Source organism: Leptodactylus fuscus, chromosome 3 (genome assembly GCF_031893055.1).
Source record: "Leptodactylus fuscus isolate aLepFus1 chromosome 3, aLepFus1.hap2, whole genome shotgun sequence".
Classification (NCBI taxonomy): Eukaryota; Metazoa; Chordata; class Amphibia; order Anura; family Leptodactylidae; genus Leptodactylus; species Leptodactylus fuscus.
This window is the reverse complement of record NC_134267.1, coordinates 122,693,495-122,714,098: the sequence shown is the minus strand read 5'-3', so window position 1 is coordinate 122,714,098 and position 20,604 is coordinate 122,693,495. Positions and strand designations below refer to the sequence as shown.

General features: G+C 44.2%; 1 protein-coding gene across 1 annotated transcript in view; it reads left to right on the top strand.

The window, feature by feature from the left end:
- The first annotated feature begins 550 nt into the window (after positions 1-550).
- Positions 551-20,604, top strand: part of MRAP2 (melanocortin 2 receptor accessory protein 2) — a 48,984-nt gene continuing 28,930 nt past the window's right edge. The window contains exon 1 of the mRNA XM_075269532.1: positions 551-597. The gene's annotated coding sequence lies outside the window, so the exon portion shown is untranslated. The remainder of the gene's footprint in view (positions 598-20,604) is intronic.

Sequence of the window (20,604 nt, the reverse complement as noted above, 5' to 3'; positions counted from 1 at the left end):
AAGACCGTTTGGTTTTAGACCCTTTTTCTAAACCTGTCATTCTGTGCACAGACATTTGTCCAATTTTTGGCTATTCCAACAAAGTGAAAGCTGACTGAAAACTGGAGCACAGAAAGAAACCCATCCATGGCAGTAGGTTATACAAATATCTTGTCCTTGACAAAAGTCTGTTCACGTTTATTCTATGATAAATGGCTCCCAGCGTATTGGTTGCGATAAAGTAGTCATGGCTGCTAAGAACAGCATTGTTCTCTAAGTGACAGCTCTCCACATCTGAAATCTCAAGAATAGGAGGACTCCATTAGGTAAAGCCTCTTGTACAGGCTGGTATAGTAGAGTTCCTGTCCCTTCTCTCACTATCCACATGGCAATGAATAAATAGCTCTTCTATCCATTACCCGGTCTGCCTCACAGCGCTCTGTGTTTCTATATCAAACAGCGCCCCCTCCTGTACCAAGAAGTGCACTACGGCTCACGGTTCAGCAAACTACACACTGCGCACGCGCAATCCTTTCAGTACCGCATGGAACTGAGAGCGACAGTAGTGAAGTGCTGCAAGTGACATGCGAAATCTTCAGCGCGTTGCTGCACTGGACGGTGAGTACATTACATAGACTTACATTGTGTTATTACAGCTCAATATTGTTTAGTTCGGTGCATTGTGTCCAGACTGTTCTTGCATACGGGGATTGGCTGACTGCTACTTTATGCACAAACTTTCATTGTGGGGACATTTTCTAGGTGAATGTGTCTTATTAAGTGGGTGACGTGAGACTTGGCATGTGTCTTATGGGCTCGGAGATGACTTCTACCTTCTAATAACATGACTAATAATACCAAGAAGGTCATTAACCCTTTCAGTGCCGCGGGGAGTAGTGCTCAGTTCTTTACATTGAGGTGAGAAATAAACATACAAGGAGACAAGGGGGAAGAAACAGCAGTGCCCTGAGATCTTACAATGTGGCACAGTGCACACCTTCAGGTTTTGTTGATGCGGTTTTTGATACCCAAACCAGGAGTGAAAGGGTGAGAGTCTATACATGACAGGTGATGGCTTTCTCTTTTTCAATGCACTCCATAGATTTAAAAACTGTATCAATAAAACCTGAATATGTTGTCCTTACTTAATGGTTAGTTAGATAGTTTTTTGTCTCCCCCACCCACCGCCTGCTTTGTGTATGTACCGAGTAAGATGACCTTAGTCGCCGCAGCCTCTGTATCGTACACATTCAGTGTCCTTATGGAACATACTGTGTATTAGAACAAATATTGTGGCTCAGGATGAATGGAAATCTGTAAAATTGTGTGTGGAAAGTCTTTAGCGTTTACTGTAGTAGCAAAATGTATGAGGTTTAACCAAGTGTTACGCGCACATTGCGTCAAAAATGTGTGAAGAGTGTGCCCATTGTGGAATAATATCCAAAACAAGAAAATGTGTAACTTTGTGCAATTTTTACCAATAAGGATTTTTGGGAGACGTGCAGAAAACTCCCAAGGCATCCAAACCCTAAGTGGAAAAGAACTACTTTTATAAGGTTGTCATTATAAATGGAAATGTGGTTATTGCTGTGGGGGAGGGGCTGTAGCTAGTATTATCTAACATTACATTTGTCCTCGGCAGTATATGTTAGTAGTAGAATTGAACACTGTGGTTAAAAACTCTGCTTGTTACTTGTATGCAGCCAACTTTTTCTAAAATGGTTGAGTTGTTATAGAAGCCTGGTCTAAAACTATGTGTTATGTTATTGGCTAATACGGGTAATGTGATGGAATATGGAGGAAGTCCCTTGATGTGGAAGCCAGTGGTGCCATATTTTCTTTTGTGAATATTTTACTGGGTTTTTAAGGATTTAAATTTAATGGCTTTTTTTTATTTTTTTTTATTTTTTTTTATGGAGACCTATGTGTATGTCAGTGAGGCTAGGAATGAAGGATCTGAAAGCTTTGATTGGCTAATTTGGGTTATGTGATGTGATATAGCTGAAGAGCCTTGATGTTGAAGCCAGTGTGTTGCTATATGTGCTTTTGTGAATATGTCCAGAATATGTTTACATATGTTTGATATACACTAACCGGCCACTTTATTAGGTACACCATGCTAGTAACGGGTTGGACCCCCTTTTGCCTTCAGAACTGCCTCAATTCTTCGTGGCATAGATTCAACAAGGTGCTGGAAGCATTCCTCAGAGATTTTGGTCCATATTGACATGATGGCATCACACAGTTGCCGCAGATTTGTCGGCTGCACATCCCGTTCCACCACATCCCAAAGATGCTCTATTGGATTGAGATCTGGTGACTGTGGAGGCCATTGGAGTACAGTGAACTCATTGTCATGTTCAAGAAACCAGTCTGAGATGATTCCAGCTTTATGACATGGCACATTATCCTGCTGAAAGTAGCCATCAGATGTTGGGTACATTGTGGTCATAAAGGGATGGATATGGTCAGCAACAATACTCAGGTAGGCTTTGGCGTTGCAACGATGCTCAATTGGTACCAAGGGGCCCAAAGAGTGCCAAGAAAATATTCCCCACACCATGACCCCACCACCACCAGCCTGAACCGTTGATACAAGGCAGGATGGATCCATGCTTTCATGTTGTTGATGCCAAATTCTGACCCTACCATCCGAATGTCGCAGCAGAAATCGAGACTCATCAGACCAGGCAACGTTTTTCCAATATTCAATTGTCCAATTTCGATGAGCTTGTGCAAATTGTAGCCTCAGTTTCCTGTTCTTAGCTGAAAGGAGTGGCACCCGGTGTGGTCTTCTGCTGCTGTAGCCCATCTGCCTCAAAGTTCGACGTACTGTGCGTTCAGAGATGCTCTTCTGGCTACCTTGGTTGTAACGGGTGGCTATTTGAGTCACTGTTGCCTTTCTATCAGCTCGAACCAGTCTGGCCATTCTCCTGTGACCTCTGGCATCAACAACGCATTTCCGCCCACAGAACTGCCGCTCACTGGATGTTTTTTCTTTTTCGGACCATTCTCTGTAAACCCTAGAGATGGTTGTGCGTGAAAATCCCAGTAGATCAGCAGTTTCTGAAATACTCAGACCAACCCTTCTGGCACCAACAACCATGCCACGTTCAAAGGCACTCAAATCACCTTTCTTCCCCATACTGATGCTCGGTTTGAACTGCAGGAGATTGTCTTGACCATGTCTACATGCCTAAATGCACTGAGTTGCCACCATGTGATTGGCTGATTAGAAATTAAGTGTTAACGAGCAGTTGGACAGGTGTACCTAATAAAGTGGCCGGTGAGTGTATATGTATGTATATAATATAAAGACTGTCCTGGGTTTATTAACAGTTAAAAAAAGCAAACATAGGCAGTTTGAAAATGCACCAGATTTATCACAGTGGTTGATTCTGAATAATCTTGTGTATTTTCAGAATATTTAGTTTAAGGCCTGGTTCACATCTGTGTCGTTAGTCCGTTTAGGGGAGTACGCATGCGGACCCTCCCGAATGGACTAACGAATGCATTAGCAAGCAGTGTGCAGTGAGGACACACAGACCCCATAGACTATAATGGGGTCTGTGTGCTTTCCCACATGGTCTCCGCACAGAACATGCGGACAGAAAAGTAGTTCACATTCTACTTTCCTGTCTGCATGACTCATGCGGACACCGTGCAGAAAGCACACGGAACCCATTATAGTCTATGGAGTCTGTGTGTCCTCACTGCACACCGCTTGCCAATGCGTTCGGTAGTCCATTTGGGAGGGTCCCCATGTGAACTCCCCCAAACAGATTACCAATGTAGATGTGAACCAGGTCTAAGATGATGCCACTATTTAGTTGGCTTACTTTGAGCCACTGTTTTACCCTGCAATTTTTGTGCAATTTGAGTGCATTTTGTTACATTTAAGCCACATCACCTTATCTAAGAAGTCACACCCACTTGTCTAGCAAGTTGAAAAACTATAGCTATTAGCTCAAACTAGATGTGCTACATTATCATACCTTAATGTAATACAATTAGAAGACATGGGCCATTGTATGCACTGCTTACTTCTGGATAAGTACTGAGTTACAGTTGTTGAATAAAAGCTCTAACCAGTATGCTATATGTTCAAACAGGCAGACATGCCTGTAGCTGTGCCATTCTGTATGTCTGAACAAGGTTTTGGTTTTTTTTACATGTAGATTGTGAGCACCATATAGGGATCACAATGTACATTTTTTTCTCCTATCAGTATGTCTTTGTAGAATGGGAGGAAATCCACGCAAACACGGGGGAGAACATACAAACTCCTTGCAGATGTTGTTCCTGGTGGGATTTGAACCCAGGACTCCAGCGCTGCAAGGCTGCAGTGCTAAACACTGAGCCACAGTCAAAAAGTGATGCAGAAAAGACCACAGCAGAAGTGCATTGTGTTTTTTTTTCTGCAGCACTTTTCACAGAAAGTCTGCAGAGCTTTCTTCTGTGAACTTTCTGTCCCTATTATACCTATGGTATACGGAAACTGTCCTGCCAATACAATATATCTTGTGCTGGTTGTCAGATGTTGCTGATTATGATTCCTGAATGTTTTCAGCTCATTGTCTAGGTTTCCTACCATCATTGCTATCTAGTAACAGAGGCCATACTGGTGCATTCAGTAGCTGTTCCCAGCTGTCATTTTCCTCCTCAGTGTGATTGAGAGCTAATGGAGCCCGCAGTCAGCTCTGAAAAGTGCACTTAGCTGATAGCCTTGATATAACCGAGAATAGTGGGCTTGATCAGTGCATCTGTTATTTCTGAAATTACATCCCAAGCATCTTTTAGATGGGAAAACCCCTTGAAGGCCAGGGTCCCACATGTTGGAAACGCCACGAAAAAGCATGGTATTTTACAGTTGCTGTGTTGTGGTTCCCATCCCCACAGTGTGGTAAAATACGCGCAGTGTACGCATTGTGATTTCCAAAACCATCTCAGTTTTAGAAATCACAGCATGTCAATTATACCTACGGAAATTGTAGCGTTTTCCCTATGGGTATTATTGAAACAGGAAGTCTGCAGAGGTAACCCCTGTGTGTTAAAAGCGCTGCGGGAAAAATTGCGATGCATTGCCACTGCGGTTTTTCCCTCAGTGCTTTTTTGCAGCAGGACGCTAAGTGGGGCCTTAGCCTAAAGGAGTTCTCCAACCACAGGATTGGAGTAACTTGCTGATTGGGGGTGTCTACCATATATTTTGAGAAATTAAGTGTTCTGCACCCTACTTTTGAATGGAGCAGCTGGTTGGACAGTGTGCACCACTTCATTCATTAGAATGGCGATCACTCGAAATAGCCAAACAAGCACTCAACTATCTCAAATGAATAGAGCGGCTTTAAACCACTCCATTTCTTGAGATCTGTGAGGTCCCAGCAGTGGAGCCCTCACCGATCAGCAAGTTATCCCCAATCCTTTGGATAGGGATAACTTGCTGTGACTGCATAACCCTTTTAAATCTTGGCAGGACTTAAGAGGCATGCACACATTTACTATACACTGCAATACACATGCTAGGATGTTATTTGTGGTGGCACCAGGAGTGAATTTCTGCTCTGGAATCTTTATTAAGTGGTACTTTGGCCTGTGATCTGAAGTGAGAGAAAGTATTTTCTGTTTTTTTGTTTTTTTTTAAATTATTTAGGAGATTTGCATTTGTTCATGGGATGGATTCTGCAGCCTATATTTCATTATGTTATATGCAGGGACATATTTGGCACAAAGCAGTCAGTGTTCGCGCGACCACAGCCTACACTGACTGAAGAGTTTGACCTCTGCCCCGACGCATTTGCGATGACGCAAGTCATCAGCGCCGTAATCAAAAGGAGGAGGACGCCTAGCGGCTCTACATGGGTAAGTTTAATAGTGTGTGTGTGTGAGTCATACTGAAGAGCATATAATACTGGGGGTGGCATACTAAAGAGCATGTAATACGGGGGGGGGGGGTATGTACTGAGGAGGAGCATATAATACTGGGGGGGATACGTACTGAGGTGCATATAATCCTGGGTGGGATGCGTACTGAGGAGTGTATAATACTGTGTGTGTGTGTGTGTGTGTGGGGGTGCGTACTGAGTAGCATATAATACTGTGTGGGGGGCGTACTGAGGAGCATAGAATACTTTGTGTGAGGGGTACTGAGGAGCATATAATATGGGGGGGCTAGTGAGGAGCATATAATACTATGGCGGGGCGTACTGAGGAGCATATAATACTGTGTGTGGGGGGCGTATGTAGGAGCATATAATACTGTGTGTGAGTGCCACTGTGGATCATATAATACAGTGGGGGGACTACTATGGAGCATATAATACTGTGTGGGGGCCTACTGTGGAGCATATAATACTGTGGGGGGGGCGTACTGAGGAGCATATAATACTGTGTGTGAGGGGTACTGAGGAGGATATAATACGGGGGGGGGCGTACTGAGGAGCATATAATAATGTGGGGGGGGCGTACGTAGGAGCATATAATACTGTGTGTGTGAGTGCCACTGTGGAGCATATAATACAGTGGGGGGACTACTATGGAGCATATAATACTGTGGGGAGGCCTACTGTGGAGCATATAATACTGTTGCGGGGCCTGCTGTGGAGCATATAATACTGTCTGGGGTCCCCTCACTATTTATATCACACAGTATCTGTTTTATGGCAGATGTGATATTAGCAGAAGCTGTAAATAACATTGCAATGAGTTGCCACTTCGGCTTTTCCTGCAGCACTCAATTTTTTATTTTTATTTTTTTCTTATGTAGATTGTGAGCCTCATATTGGGATCACAATGTACATTTTTTTTTGCTATAAATATGTCTTTTTAGAATGGGAGGAAATCCGCACAAACACGGGGAGAACATACAAACACCTTGCAGATGTTGTTCCTGGCAGCACTCGAGCCCAGGACTCCAGCGCTACGAGGCTGTAGTGCTACCCACTGAGCCACCGTGTTGCCCCTAACACTAAAATTTTATTAGTCTTGATTAAAATTTCCAGTTATATTAAATAAGGACGAAGAAGGATCCCCCATTACTTAGGTCTCCTAGTAACTACAAGTTATAGTATTGCTAATTATTTTTAATCCGTGGATGCATAACATAAATATCCCACAGCAATGTGTTTCTTTAATTATAAATCCTTCCAGATCGGATAACTTGATTTGTGGCGGAGATTTCAGCAATTTATATACTGTGATGAATCTTTGACTTTGTTCCTTTGGTGACTGTTATACTTTTTAGATTGGGTATTCTATTAAGCTGTATGCTGACCAGTTGTTTACCAAGACTAAATTAGAGTTCTTGGAAAATAAGTTACCTTTAACTTCAACGATTAAGTGTAAACGGGTCGGTCACGACCCTAACACAAGAGGAAGGTTAAAGAGGACCTTTCACCACTTTTGGGCACAGGCAGTTCTATATACTGCCAGAAAGCTGACAGTGCGCTGAATTCAGCGCACTGTCGGCTTTCCCGACCTGTGCCCGGTGTGAAGAGCTTACGGTCCGGTACCGTAGCTCTTCTATGGTCAGAAGGGCGTTTCTGACCATTAGCCAGGAACGTCCTTCTGCCTCGCGGCGCCTATCACGCTGTGCTGTGGAGCGGGGAGGAACTCCCCCTCCCTCTGCTCACACTGCTCGTCCATAGACGAGTATTATCAGGAGAGGGAGGGGGAGTTCCTCCCGGCTCCACAGCACAGCGCGATTGGCGCCGCGAGGCAGAAGGACGTTCCTGGCTAATGGTCAGAAACGCCCTTCTGACTGTAAAGCGCTACGGTACCGGGACCGATAGCGCTTTACACCGGGCACGGATCCGGAAAGCCGACAGTGCGCTGAATTCAGCGCACTGTCAGCTTTCTGGCAGTATATAACACTGCCTGTGCCCAGATATGGTGAAAGGTCCTCTTTAAACAGCTTACTAAGACCTATTGCAGTTTTACACACTTGGTGGGAGGTGCAGGGCCTCAAAAACTATATATCTCATAGTATTGTTCCCAAGGGTCTAAGAAACCCCATAGTACCTGTGAGAAGACCCAGATCATCAGAACTGATGGAAAAGTGGGAACAAGAAGTAATGGAAAACTAATCCTGATAAAACCTAATTAAATTATTGGTTGATGGGGGCAACATGGTGGTTCAGTGGTTAGCACTGCAGCTTTGCAGCGCTGGAGTCCTGGGTTTGAATTCTGCCAAGGACAACATCTGCAAGGAGTTTGTATGTTCTACCCATGGTTGCATGGATTTCCTCCCATACCCCAAAGACATACTGGTAGGAAAAAAAAATGAAAAGGAAAAAAAATAAATGATTGGTTGATGAGGAACAAAATCTTGACAGGTTCTTGGGAACTGAGGGAACACATTGAGGCTGCAAAGAAATTTTCTGCAGATCCTTATTTCTCAAAGAAGGAGAGGCCCCTGAAGAGTAATATAGAGAAATTAGTAGCCTTGATTAAGAATCGCAAACATTTCCAGTTCCAGAGAAACGTATCAGATTTTAAGAACAAGGCATAAGAACATCTTTTCAATAACATCTCTTAAAATGACAGGGGAATTGTCGTATCAAGTATGAGTGTAGGAATCTGTAACTGGAGCTAATCCATCAGCTCAAATGACAGGTAAAATCAGCCAAAAATGTACATATATTAAAATGTCATCTTTAATTACATCTTTTAAATAAGATCTCTTAAACAGCTTAGTTGAAACTGACGTTTCCTCTTCAGATCTTGATAATTCAGACACGGGCACTAGATCTAGGAGTTTAAATACTAGAGCTACGGGCAAGGGAGCTAACAGGTCAAGAGGTTCTAGGATCCAGTGTTGCTACCACCAGTGAATCGACAGGTTTCTTGGCCCAAGGCCCACCCATCACAATGTCTTTTGCATGGAAGACTAGAAACCCCAAAATAGGGTCACCCTGAATTTGGTAAGATCCCTAATGCAATGGGTGGACAAACGTGCAAAGAGTTTAACACATCCCACAACAGACAATATGAGACTGATATATCCCAAATTGTTACTCTAGCTGGAAAAATCTTGTCCCCAGTTCAAATAGATGTCCTAGCCAAGGGCTTCTCCTTTCCCCCCCAGAACCTGCTTCGATGAATTCACATGGATGAAGGATATCTCATTTTTTTGTTGAAAGTTGTGAATTTGTGAATATCATGAAAAAAAAAAAAAAAAGGAAATGTGAAGAATGTGGTGTGGATCTAGAGGATCTCCCCATTTTAAACGTTTTGGAGAAGCTATTCACAATGGGGCAGGGCGATATCTATCCAGTCCTTCACTAACCTTTCTCCTGAAAGGATAAAAACCCACCATATGAGGCACTAGCTGTCAATAACCTCTCTCAGCTGACAAATTCCAAAGGTGGAGTTTCCAATCTCGATAGTGATCACATCAAAGCACTGTTAAATTTAGACACACTAATATTATCATTGAGCCTTTCGATAAGTGGGGCAGTATTGTCCTTCTAAATAAACATTAACACATTGACATGTGTAACAACATACTCAAACATTGAGATTTTTATAGAATGCTGGATTGTGACCCTACTCAGGTATTTTCTGAAGAGCTTGATAAACAATTTGAAAGCTGCTTTAGAAAGGAGCCTCATTGACAACAATGAATATTTTATAAGGAAAAACTATGTTTTTGTACTGTGTTAGCCAGTGGGTATGAAATATAAAAAACAAAAACTTGAGAGTCTTCAGTAGTTGATACTTTTTTTAATGGCTAACTAATAATGATGACAGATTACAATCTTTTGATGCTCTCAATCTCTTCCTCAGATATAGTATAAAAACCTGAGGTATACTATACCTGAGGAAGAGGTCAAGAGCCTCGAAAGCTTGTAATCTGTCATCATTATTAGTTAGCCATTAAAAAAAGGTATCAACTACTGAAGACTCTCAAGTTTTTTGTTTTTTTATATAACAATGAATATTGGTTTATGAGACCTCTTCATCCCCAGGAGGCCAGCATCTATGCACTCCCAAAGTGCATAAGGAGTTGGTTCCTCTTAATTGGCATCCAATTGTCTCAGGCATACGGAGTGTGACACAAGGCATTAGTATGTGGATGTTATCTTAAGACTGTTTGTGCTGGCCTTACCTTCCTATGTCGGGGACATGATGGACATCCTGAGACATCTTGAGGATATATCCCTTCCTCCCAACACAATGGTGGCCAGCCTGGATGTAGAGACTGTATACAGCTCCATACCCCATGATCTAGGGTGTGGATCTGTGCTTCATTTCCTGAGTAAGGCCGGGGCCCCACGGGACATAAATGGCGCGATTTGCCTGTGGCAGAGACGTTGCAGGAAAAATCGCGGTGTTTTACAGTGCAAGCAAAGGGGATGGGATTCGTGCGAATCCCAAGCCACTTTGCGGAAAAAAGCGCACTGCGGACACACTGTGATTTGCAAAGCTTTTGCGGATTTGCAAATCGCAGTATGTCAATTATATCTACGGAAATGCCGGCGGCTTTCCCGTAGATATAATGGTAAAAAGAAAGTCCGCAGAGGAAAACTCTGTGAACTTTCTCTTAAAAGCGCTGCGGAAAGAACCGCTGCGTGATCACATTACGGTTCTTTCCCGTGGGGCCTTAGCCTAAGAGGGGAAACTACCTCTCTGAATACAATGTGTTCACCTTACAGCGCTTTAATTTCATCTTGAGAAGAAGTTATTTTACATTTAATGGACGCTTCTGCCAGAAGCTCCAAGGAAGTCTATCTGCCGCAACATACGCTAATTTGTTCCTGGGCTGGTGGAAGAATTGCCCAGTCATCTCAGACGAGATGGAAACATGAACATTGTGATATTGATCTGGTTAAGATATATCAATGATGTCCTATTGTTTTGGAATAGTACTAAGGCATCATTTTGGTCATTTGTTGACACTTAGAACAGTGTTAACCCTTTCCCGACATCCGCCATACTAGTGTTTAAATATCGCGGGCAATATTCTTGGCGCTGCTCTGTGCTCTGCAGCCAATAATCTACCTCTACTGCACCAGCGTGCAAGCAGCTCCCCCATCTCCATGTCCACCTTAGTGCCGTGTTCTCGGCCCAGAAGTGGACATGACTGCTAGGGGCTTGCAGTTTGAGCAGCTTGGTCCTAGACACGTCAGCTCTACAGTATACCTTAGGAAGTTGTATCTGTAACTGGAGCTAATGTATCAGCTCCAGTGACAGGTAAAATCAGCCAAAAATGTATATATATTAAAATGTCACTTAAGGCCTTATGGTGGACACAATGTTTAAAAATAATAATTCAAAAAAGCCTCTACCACACCCACATCACAGGTTGTAGTCCCACCTCCAACAAGTGTCACCTACATAAAAATTACAGTAACCGTATAGAGGGAAAACCATTTTATTTATTTTTTTTGAGTAGCACTTTGCACTAGTAAAAAAAAAAAAAAAAAAACAACAACATGAAAAATATGAAGAACAGACACATTTGTTATAGCGCTCAAAACAGCATGTATGAAAAACCAGGAAAAATACTTCAGTCCCTAATTAATTAAAGGGGTTTTGGGTCAAAAATTTTGAAAAAGTAAGGACTCCTTTCTTGATGGTCCTCCTTAAGGCCAAGGCCACACGTTGCAGAAACGCAGTTTTTTTGGTTGCAGATTTTGCTGCGGTTTTTTGAGCCAAAGCCAGGAGTGGATTGAGCAGTAGGAATCAGAATAAGGGCTTCCTATATACTTCCCATTCCTTTTGTAGTCATTCTTGGCTTTGGCTCAAAAAACACCCAACAAATTCTGCAACATAATAAAGCTGCGTTTCCACAACGTGGGGACTCAGCCTTCAACTGGATTTAAAACAGTCTATTCGCAAGAACGTGTAAATGGTGTATATTTTTAAAAAAGTGTAATAGTCAACACTGTTTGGATATAGGTTTATAGTTTCAAAGGTATTTATTGATTGATGTCAAAAGTGCAACAAAGAAGCAAATAAAAGCACAACAATATGAACAATCCAGAAGATAAAATATGTGGAATATAATACAAATATACATTATACACTCACTGGCCACTTTATTAGGTACACCATGCTAGTAACGGGTTGGACCCCCTTTTGCCTTCAGAACTGCCTCAATTCTTCGTGGCATAGATTCAACAAGGTGCTGGAAGCATTCCTCAGAGATTTTGGTCCATATTGACATGATGGCATCACACAGTTGCTGCAGATTTGTCGGCTGCACATCCATGATGCGAATCTCCCGTTCCACCACATCCCAAAGATGCTCTATTGGATTGAGATCTGGTGACTGTGGAGGCCATTGGAGTACAGTGAACTCATTGTCATGTTCAAGAAACCAGTCTGAGATGATTCCAGCTTTATGACATGGCGCATTATCCTGCTGAAAGTAGCCATCAGATGTTGGGTACATTGTGGTCATAAAGGGATGGACATGGTCAGCAACAATACTCAGGTAGGCTTTGGCGTTGCAACGATGCTCAATTGGTACCAAGGGGCCCAAAGAGTGCCAAGAAAATATTCCCCACACCATGACACCACCACCAGTAGCCTGAACCGTTGATACAAGGCAGGATGGATCCATGCTTTCATGTTGTTGACGCCAAATTCTCACCCTACCATCCGAATGTTGCAGCAGAAATCGAGACTCATCAGACCAGGCAACGTTTTTCCAATCTTCAATTGTCCAATTTCGATAAGCTTGTGCAAATTGTAGCCTCAGTTTCCTGTTCTTAGCTGAAAGGAGTGGCACCCGGTGTGGTCTTCTGCTGCTGTAGCCCATCTGCCTCAAAGTTCGAAGTACTGTGCGTTCAGAGATGCTCTTCTGGCTACCTTGGTTGTAACGCGTGGCTATTTGAGTCACTGTTGCCTTTCTATCAGCTCGAACCAGTCTGGCCATTCTCCTCTGACCTCTGGCATCAACAACGCATTTCCGCCCACAGAACTGCCGCTCACTGGATGTTTTTTCTTTTTCGGACCATTCTCTGTAAACCCTAGAGATGGTTGTGCGTGAAAATCCCAGTAGATCAGCAGTTTCTGAAATACTCAGACCAGCCCTTCTGGCACCAACAACCATGCCACGTTCAAAGGCACTCAAATCACCTTTCTTCCCCATACTGATGCTCGGTTTGAACTGCAGGAGATTGTCTTGACCATGTCTACATGCCTAAATGCACTGAGTTGCCGCCATGTGATTGGCTGATTAGAAATTAAGTGTTATCGAGCAGTTGGACAGGTGTACCTAATAAAGTGGCCGGTGAGTGTAGAACTTTATAATGACAAATCCAGAGTGATAAGTCCTATAAAATAATAGGAATAAAAAGGTGAATAACCTGTTACAAATAGAGATGAGTGAACAGTAAAATGTTCGAGGTTCGATATTCTTTTCGAGTATCGAATCGAATATCGAACCCTATTATAGTCTATCGGGGGGGGGAATGCTAGTTTCAGGGGTAGGCAACATTCAATCAAATTATACTTACCAAGTCCATGAGTGAGGGTCGGGCTGGATCCTCCGAGAAGTCTTCTCCGTGCAGCGTCCCCGCGGCTTCAGGCTCTGAATTCACTCTGCCAGGCATCGGGCCTGGGCAGAGCCGACTGCGCATGCCTGCACTACAAGCGGACATGCGCAGTCAGCTCTGCACAGGCCCGATGCCTGGCAGAGTGAATTCAGAGCCGGAAGACGCTGTGGGGAAGCTGCACGGAGAAGACTTCTAAAGGTAGGAGAAGAACCAGCGTTAATTGGCCGACTGTATAGCATTCGGCCAATCAGTGCTGGTTTTGCATCGAACTTTTACATTCGAATAGCGAGTGGTACTCGATCGAGTACGAGTATTTCGAACACCGTAGTATTCGATTGAATACCTACTCGATCGAGTACTACTCGCTCATCTCAAGGTATCTTATATCCAGGCCTCCAAGTTCTAAAAGCACTAGCTGAGACAGGAAGTAGACAGGAGGGACAAGGTTTTTATTTTTTGGTCAAATAAGCATGAAGCCGCCACCCCCTTGGAACTATACTCATATAGACCTATAGACTGAAAAACTTAAACAGGTTGTTTGGGATAAACTCAAATTCTTCCCCTAAACTACCCCCCCCCCCCCCTTCCCCACTTAAATCTAATTTACTTGTATTACAAAAAAATGAATAATTACCTATGTTCCTGGGGTGGTCATGTGATCAAAGATGTGCCACAAATTGCGGGTGCCAGAGGATGTGAAAGGTCATTTTTAAGGTACAGCTGTGGAAGGATGTGGCTTCCATCACTTTACATGTCTCTCATTAATTGGTTGTCATCTCAACCACTGCTCTATAAAAAGGGAACAATACATGGGCCAGAATGCACCACACCTCGCCATCTACTGGCAACTTCCTCTACCCAGGATCCTAACTTACTTTGTCCATTCTGACCGAATTCTTGTTTGACGTATAAACAGAGCCCCATTCCTACACCTGCTACAGGAATTGGAATGGCGGCTACACATGTGGTACTGATACTGCCTTCACTGGTATACTGTGACACTGGCCAGAAATGCAGTATCTTTCTCCTGCCATTTTTGTTTCCACTTACTTTTGTGATTCTGCCAACTACCCCAGGTTGATTAGTAACAGCAAGCATCCCACTCTGCAGCAGCCACGTGCCCTGTTGTATCGCCATCTATGCATTAGTGCTAGCACTCTTATATTCCTCCATTCTTCATTGTGTTTTGTAATTGAATAAGCACTTACATGCATAGATAAACTTTACATTGGTTTGGCATTAATTTCATTGCAGCTTGTTGGAATGCACGCAGTGGCCTTCACTGACAGCATCAAAGTCCTAAGGTGCTTAGAAAAGAAACAGTATTGCAGGGGTTACATGCCAAGCTGATTTACAGAGCGTTGCTTAAGGATATTGCTGTAATTCAACTCTAACTTTAAGAGGGGTTCCATCCTAGCGTGTAACTCAGCAGTAGCCATTAACTTGAAAGTAGTATATGTAATATAATATCAATATCATTTCATATCAATGTATGAGTCATCAGCATTAGCAAACCTTAAAATATACACAGCTAAAACACTTTCTTTGTACAGTTCAGAGCATAAACACTTGCAGATACTGGTACAAGGTTTGGAGAATGGTGGATTATGTAGATAATCTGTTTTCCCTTAGTCATAACAGCAGCACAATGTGGGGGTATTTCTGCTGCTGTGTGCTGGTAGGACAGGCGGAATATTTAATCAGCAACTAATTAAATATGCATGACTAGGCCCTATAAGAGGGCACAAAGACCTCCCCCTGCATGTTAATACAACAGTACTATGCAATAAGATAGGGAGGGAAGCTTTGTGCTGCTGTTATGACTAAGGGAAAACAGATTATCTACATAATCCACCATTCCCTGTCATCATACCAGCAGCACAATGTGGGGAGATGTTAAGTAATCCCCTTAGGGAGTGTTTCCTCGACTTACGGAGCTCAAGACTGAACGCCCGATGGCGGTCGCGTCCGAAGCACGAGAGCTCAGCCTGTAGTGCTTCACAAAGTTGTTGGAAGAGGACCAGGAAGCTGTAGTGCAGATCTGTTCCAATGGAATGGACCTCTTCTCTGCCCACAACGTGGAGACTGCCCTCGTAGTGTGCACTTAAGATAAGATAATCCTTTAATAGTCCCACAGTGGGGAAATTTCAGTATGTTTCAGCTGCATAGTAATACAGATACATGATAATACACAGTAAATATTACAGAAGTAGTAGACACACATATGCTGAGAAAGATATACTAGGAGTCCATAGCAGCTTAGGAACAGAGAAGAAAGAAGGAGGACATTCATAATCACTAGTTCTCTGTGCGGAGTGATCTTCGCTTGGTCTGATGTAGATTATACAGCCTGGTCGTGGTTGGAAGGAAGGACTTGCGATAGCGCTCCTTCTCACACTTGGGGTGAAGCAGACGGTTACTTACAGTGCTGCCAAGTCCCATCAGGGTCCCATACATGGGGTGGGATTTGTTCTCCCGCATGGAGGTCACCACAGACAGTATCCTTCTGTCACCCACCACCTGTACTGGGTCCAAGGGGCTCCCCAGGACAGAGCTGGTCCTCCTGATCAGCCTGTCAAGTCTATTTCTGTCCCTGGTTGATATACTGCTCCCCCAGCAGGCCACACCGAAAAAGATGGCTGAGGCAACCACAGAGTTGAAGAAGGCCCTAAGAAGTGTCCCCTGGACTCCGAAGGCCCTCAGCCTCCTGAGCAGGTAGAGTCTGCTGTGGCCCTTTCTGTGCAGCGCCTCCAGGTGATCAGCCCAGTCTAGTTTATTATTGAGGAGCACACCCAGATACTTATAGGTCCTGACTATCTCAATGCATGTCCCCTGGATCTCCACCGGGGTCGGAGCACCTCTCCGTTTACTAAAGTCCACCACCATCTCCTTGGTCTTCCCAGCATTAATCCTGAGCTGGTTCTGCTGGCACGATTCAACAAAAACCCGATTTAAGTCTCTGTATTCCCTATCGTCGCCATCAGTGATAAGGCCGACTATAGCAGAGTGATCGGAGTACTTCTGTAAGTAACAGCTGGAGGAGTTGTGCCTAAAGTCAGCAGTGTACAGTGTGAAGAAAAATGGGGCAAGAACTGTACCTTGTGGTGCCCCTGTACTACAGATCACAGTGTCAGACACACAGTCCTGGGCTCTCACATACTGAGGGCGGTTTGTCAGGTAGTCTAGCATCCAGTTGGACAGGTGGTGGTCCACTCCACCAAGGTTCAGCTTCTCCTTCAGTAACTCTGTCTGAATGGTCTTGAACGCACTGGAGAAATCAAAGAACATTATTCTCACAGTGTTCCCTGGTTTCTCCAGGTGAGAGAGAGCTCTATGAAGAAGGTGGATGATGGCGTCATCTACCCCAATGCCCGGCCGGTAGGCAAACTGGAGGGGGTCCAGAGCGGAGCTCACTAGGGGGCGTAGGTGTGTCAGGACCAGTCTCTCTAGGACCTTCATCAGGTGGGATGTCAGTGCTACGGGTCGGTAGTCATTGTAGTCCATCGGCTTAGGCATGCTGGAGGAGAAAAACCTTGAGAGAAGAAAGCCAACTTGATGATCTCCCTGACCCAACAGGAAATGGATGCCTTAGAGGTTTTTTGGCCTCTAAAGCTTCCAACAAAATTGATCAGGAGGTTATCGGACCTTCTGAAAGAACCCGAACAATTCAGATAGATGTGCAGGCATCTACCTATATCAAGGGAATGGAGTCTAATCTCCTCAGGAGAGGAGGGAGCTGGAAAGAAAACTGGTAAGTAAATCAGTTGGTTCAGATTTGCCGGAGACAGCACCTTAGGCCTGAATTCTGGCAAGAAACAAAGTTGTACCCTATCCTCAAAAAAGGAGGTGTAGGGTTCTTCAGAAGACAGGGCCTGAAGCTCCTCCACCCTCTTAACCGAAGTAATGGCCAGAGGGAAGGTCAACTTGTAGGCCAAAAAATTTAAAGTCCACTTGTTCCAGTGGCTCGAAAGAAGAGTCACAGAGTCCCGATAGGACCAATCCTAAGTCCCACTGCTGAACAGGAGCTGACAAAGCAGGTCTAATCCTCGTTGCACCCTTTAGAAAACTACTGACCTAAGGATGTTGAGTTAAACGCCTCCCCAGATAGGCAGAGAGGGCTGCCACGTGAACCTTCAGTGTGGAAGAGGCAAGCCCTCTGTCGAGGCCGTCCTGTAAGAAGTCCAAAATTGACCCCATCGGGGGTTAGAAAAAAATCATCACTTGAAGATTTCCCAGATCCTGAGATAGTTCCTGTTGGTAGATTCTGCCCTGGCATGGGCGTGAGTCCTCACGACGGCCTCTGACAGTCCACTATTTAGTAATAGGGGCTGGTCAACCACCAGGCTGTCAGGTTGAGTCTCACCAGATCCTGGCACCATAGTCCTCCTTGAGTGACCAGGTCTGTGAGAGGGGGAAGCCTCCAGTATACGCCTTGACCCATCTGTATGAGCTGGGCGAACCAAGTCCTTTTCGGCCAGAATGAGATTATAACAATCGCCTGGACTTGGTTCTGTCTTATCTTCATCAGTACCCTGGGTATGATGGGAATTGGAGGGAATATGTATACCAGCCTGAACCTCCAAGGGATGGATAGGGCATCCACTGCCAGGGGATTGTCCTCCTGATACAGAGAGAAGAACTTTTCTACCTTGTCTTTGAGTTGGGTAGCCATGAGGTTGACTTCTGGAAGACCCCACATCTGGACAATCTGATGGAACGCCTCTGGATTGAGAGACCATTCTCCTGATACGGTACTACCTCGACTCAACCAATCCGCTACTATGTTCAGAGAGCCCTTGATGTGAACCGCGGATAGCTGGGTCAGATTCTTCTCTGCCCAGGAAAAAATTAGATTTGTCACTTGCAGGAGAGTTCTGGACCTGGTTCCTCCCTGTTTGTTCAGGTACAATACTGAAGTCATATTGTCCGTCCATACCTTGACAGCTTTCCCTCTGAGAAGTGGGGCGAAGTGAAGTAAAGCCTTGAGTTCCCTCAGATTGGAGGAGCAAACTTCCATGCTGCTGCATTGACCTTGAACAGTCCTCTCGTCCAAATGGGCTCCCCATCCCGTTTGGGATGCATTCATTGTCAACAGGGTCCAAACTGGTTAGACCAAGGACCTTCCGTCTTTCAGGTGTATCCACCATTTGAGGGAAAGACGGGTACTGGGAGAAAGCTTTCCTGGCTCAAAAGGGAGAGCGCAAAGGGCAAACTTTGACGCAGTATCCACCCTCCAGATAGAGTCCTCCCCACCTGTCCCACCGTCCACAGGAAAGAAAAAAAACACGTGTGTGTGGGGGTGTCTCTGTGACCCCTCATAGGGCCTAGTCATGTATATTTAATTAGTTGCTGATTAAATATTCTGCCTGTCCTACCTGCACATAGGGGCAGAAATACCCCACATTGTGCTGCTGGTATGACGACAGGGAATCTTACTTTAGAACTACAAGTTCCCCACTGAAGGCACAGTGATATCTACCACTTTACATGTCCTCCACTCATCTCTACAGCCATGGCCAAAAGTTTTGAGAATGATACAAATATTAATTTTTACAAAGTCTACTGCTTCAGTTTTTCTAATGGCAATTTGCATATACTCCAGAATGTTATAAAGAGTGATCAGCTTAACAGCAATTACTTGCAAAGTCAATATTTGCCTAGAAAATGAACTTTATCCCCCAAAACACATTTCAACATCATTGCAGACCTGCCTTAAAAGGACCAGCTAACATCGTTTCAGTGATTGCTCCATTAACACAGGTGTGGGTGTTGATGAGGACAGGGCTGGAGATCAATCTGTCATGATTAAGTAAGAATGACACCACTGGACACTTTAAAAGGAGGCTGGTGCTTGGCATCATTGTTTCTTTTCAACCATGGTTATCTCTAAAGAAACACCTGCAGTCATCATTGCACTGCACAAAAATGGCCTAACAGGGAAGAGTATCGCAGCTAGAAAGATTGCACCTCAATCAACAATCTATCGCATCATCAAGAACTTCAAGGAGAGAGGTTCCATTGTTGGCAAAAAGGCTCCAAGGCACCCAAGAAAGACCAGCAAGCGCCAGGACCGTCTCTTAAAAGTGTTTCAGCTGCGGGATCGGGCTACCAGCAGTGCAGAGCTTGCTCAGGAATGGCAGCAGGCAGGTGTGAGTGCATCTGCACGCACTGTGAGGCGGAGACTCTTGGAGCAAGGCTTTGTCTCAAGGAGGGCATCAAAGAAGCCACTTCTCTCCAGAAAAAACATCAGGGACAGACTGATATTCTGCAAAAGGTACAGGGAGTGGACTGCTGAGGACTGGGGTAAAGTCATTTTCTCTGATGAATCCCGTTTTCAATTGTTTGGGACATCTGGAAAACCGCTTATTCGGAGAAGACGAGGTGAGCGCTACCACCAGTCTTGTCTCATGCCAACTGTAAAGCATCCTGAAACCATTCATGTGTGGGGTTGCTTCTCAGCAAAGGGGATCGGCTCTCTCACAGTCTTGCCTAAAAACACAGCCATGAATAAAGAATGGTACCAGAATGTCCTCCAAGATCAACTTCTCCCAACCGTCCAAGAGCAGTTTGGCGATCAACAATGCCTTTTCCAGCATGATGGAGCACCTTGCCATAAAGCAAAGGTGATAACTAAATGGCTCAGGGAAGAAAACATAGAGCTTTTGGGTCCATGGCCTGGAAACTCCCCAGATCTTAATCCCATTGAGAACTTGTGGTCAATCATCAAGAGACGGGTGGACAAACAAAAACCTACAAATTCTGACAAAATGCAAGCATTGATTGTGCAAGAATGGACTGCTATCAATCAGGATTTGGTCCAGAAGTTGATTGAGAGCATGCCAGGGAGAATTGCAGAGATCCTGAAGAAGAAGGGTCAACACTGCAAATATTGACTTGCTGCATTAACTCATTCTAACTGTCAATATAAGCTTTTGTTACTCATAATATGATTGCAATTATATTTCTGTATGTGATAAAAACATCTGACAAACACACATAAAAACCATGTTTTTAGCTTACATGTCTAGGACCTCTGATGCTACATGTGGTTGGACTTCTTAGTGATTTGCACATTATGTGCAGGATCTGTCTATCTCCTAGATATTTTCTGCCAGGTCAGTAA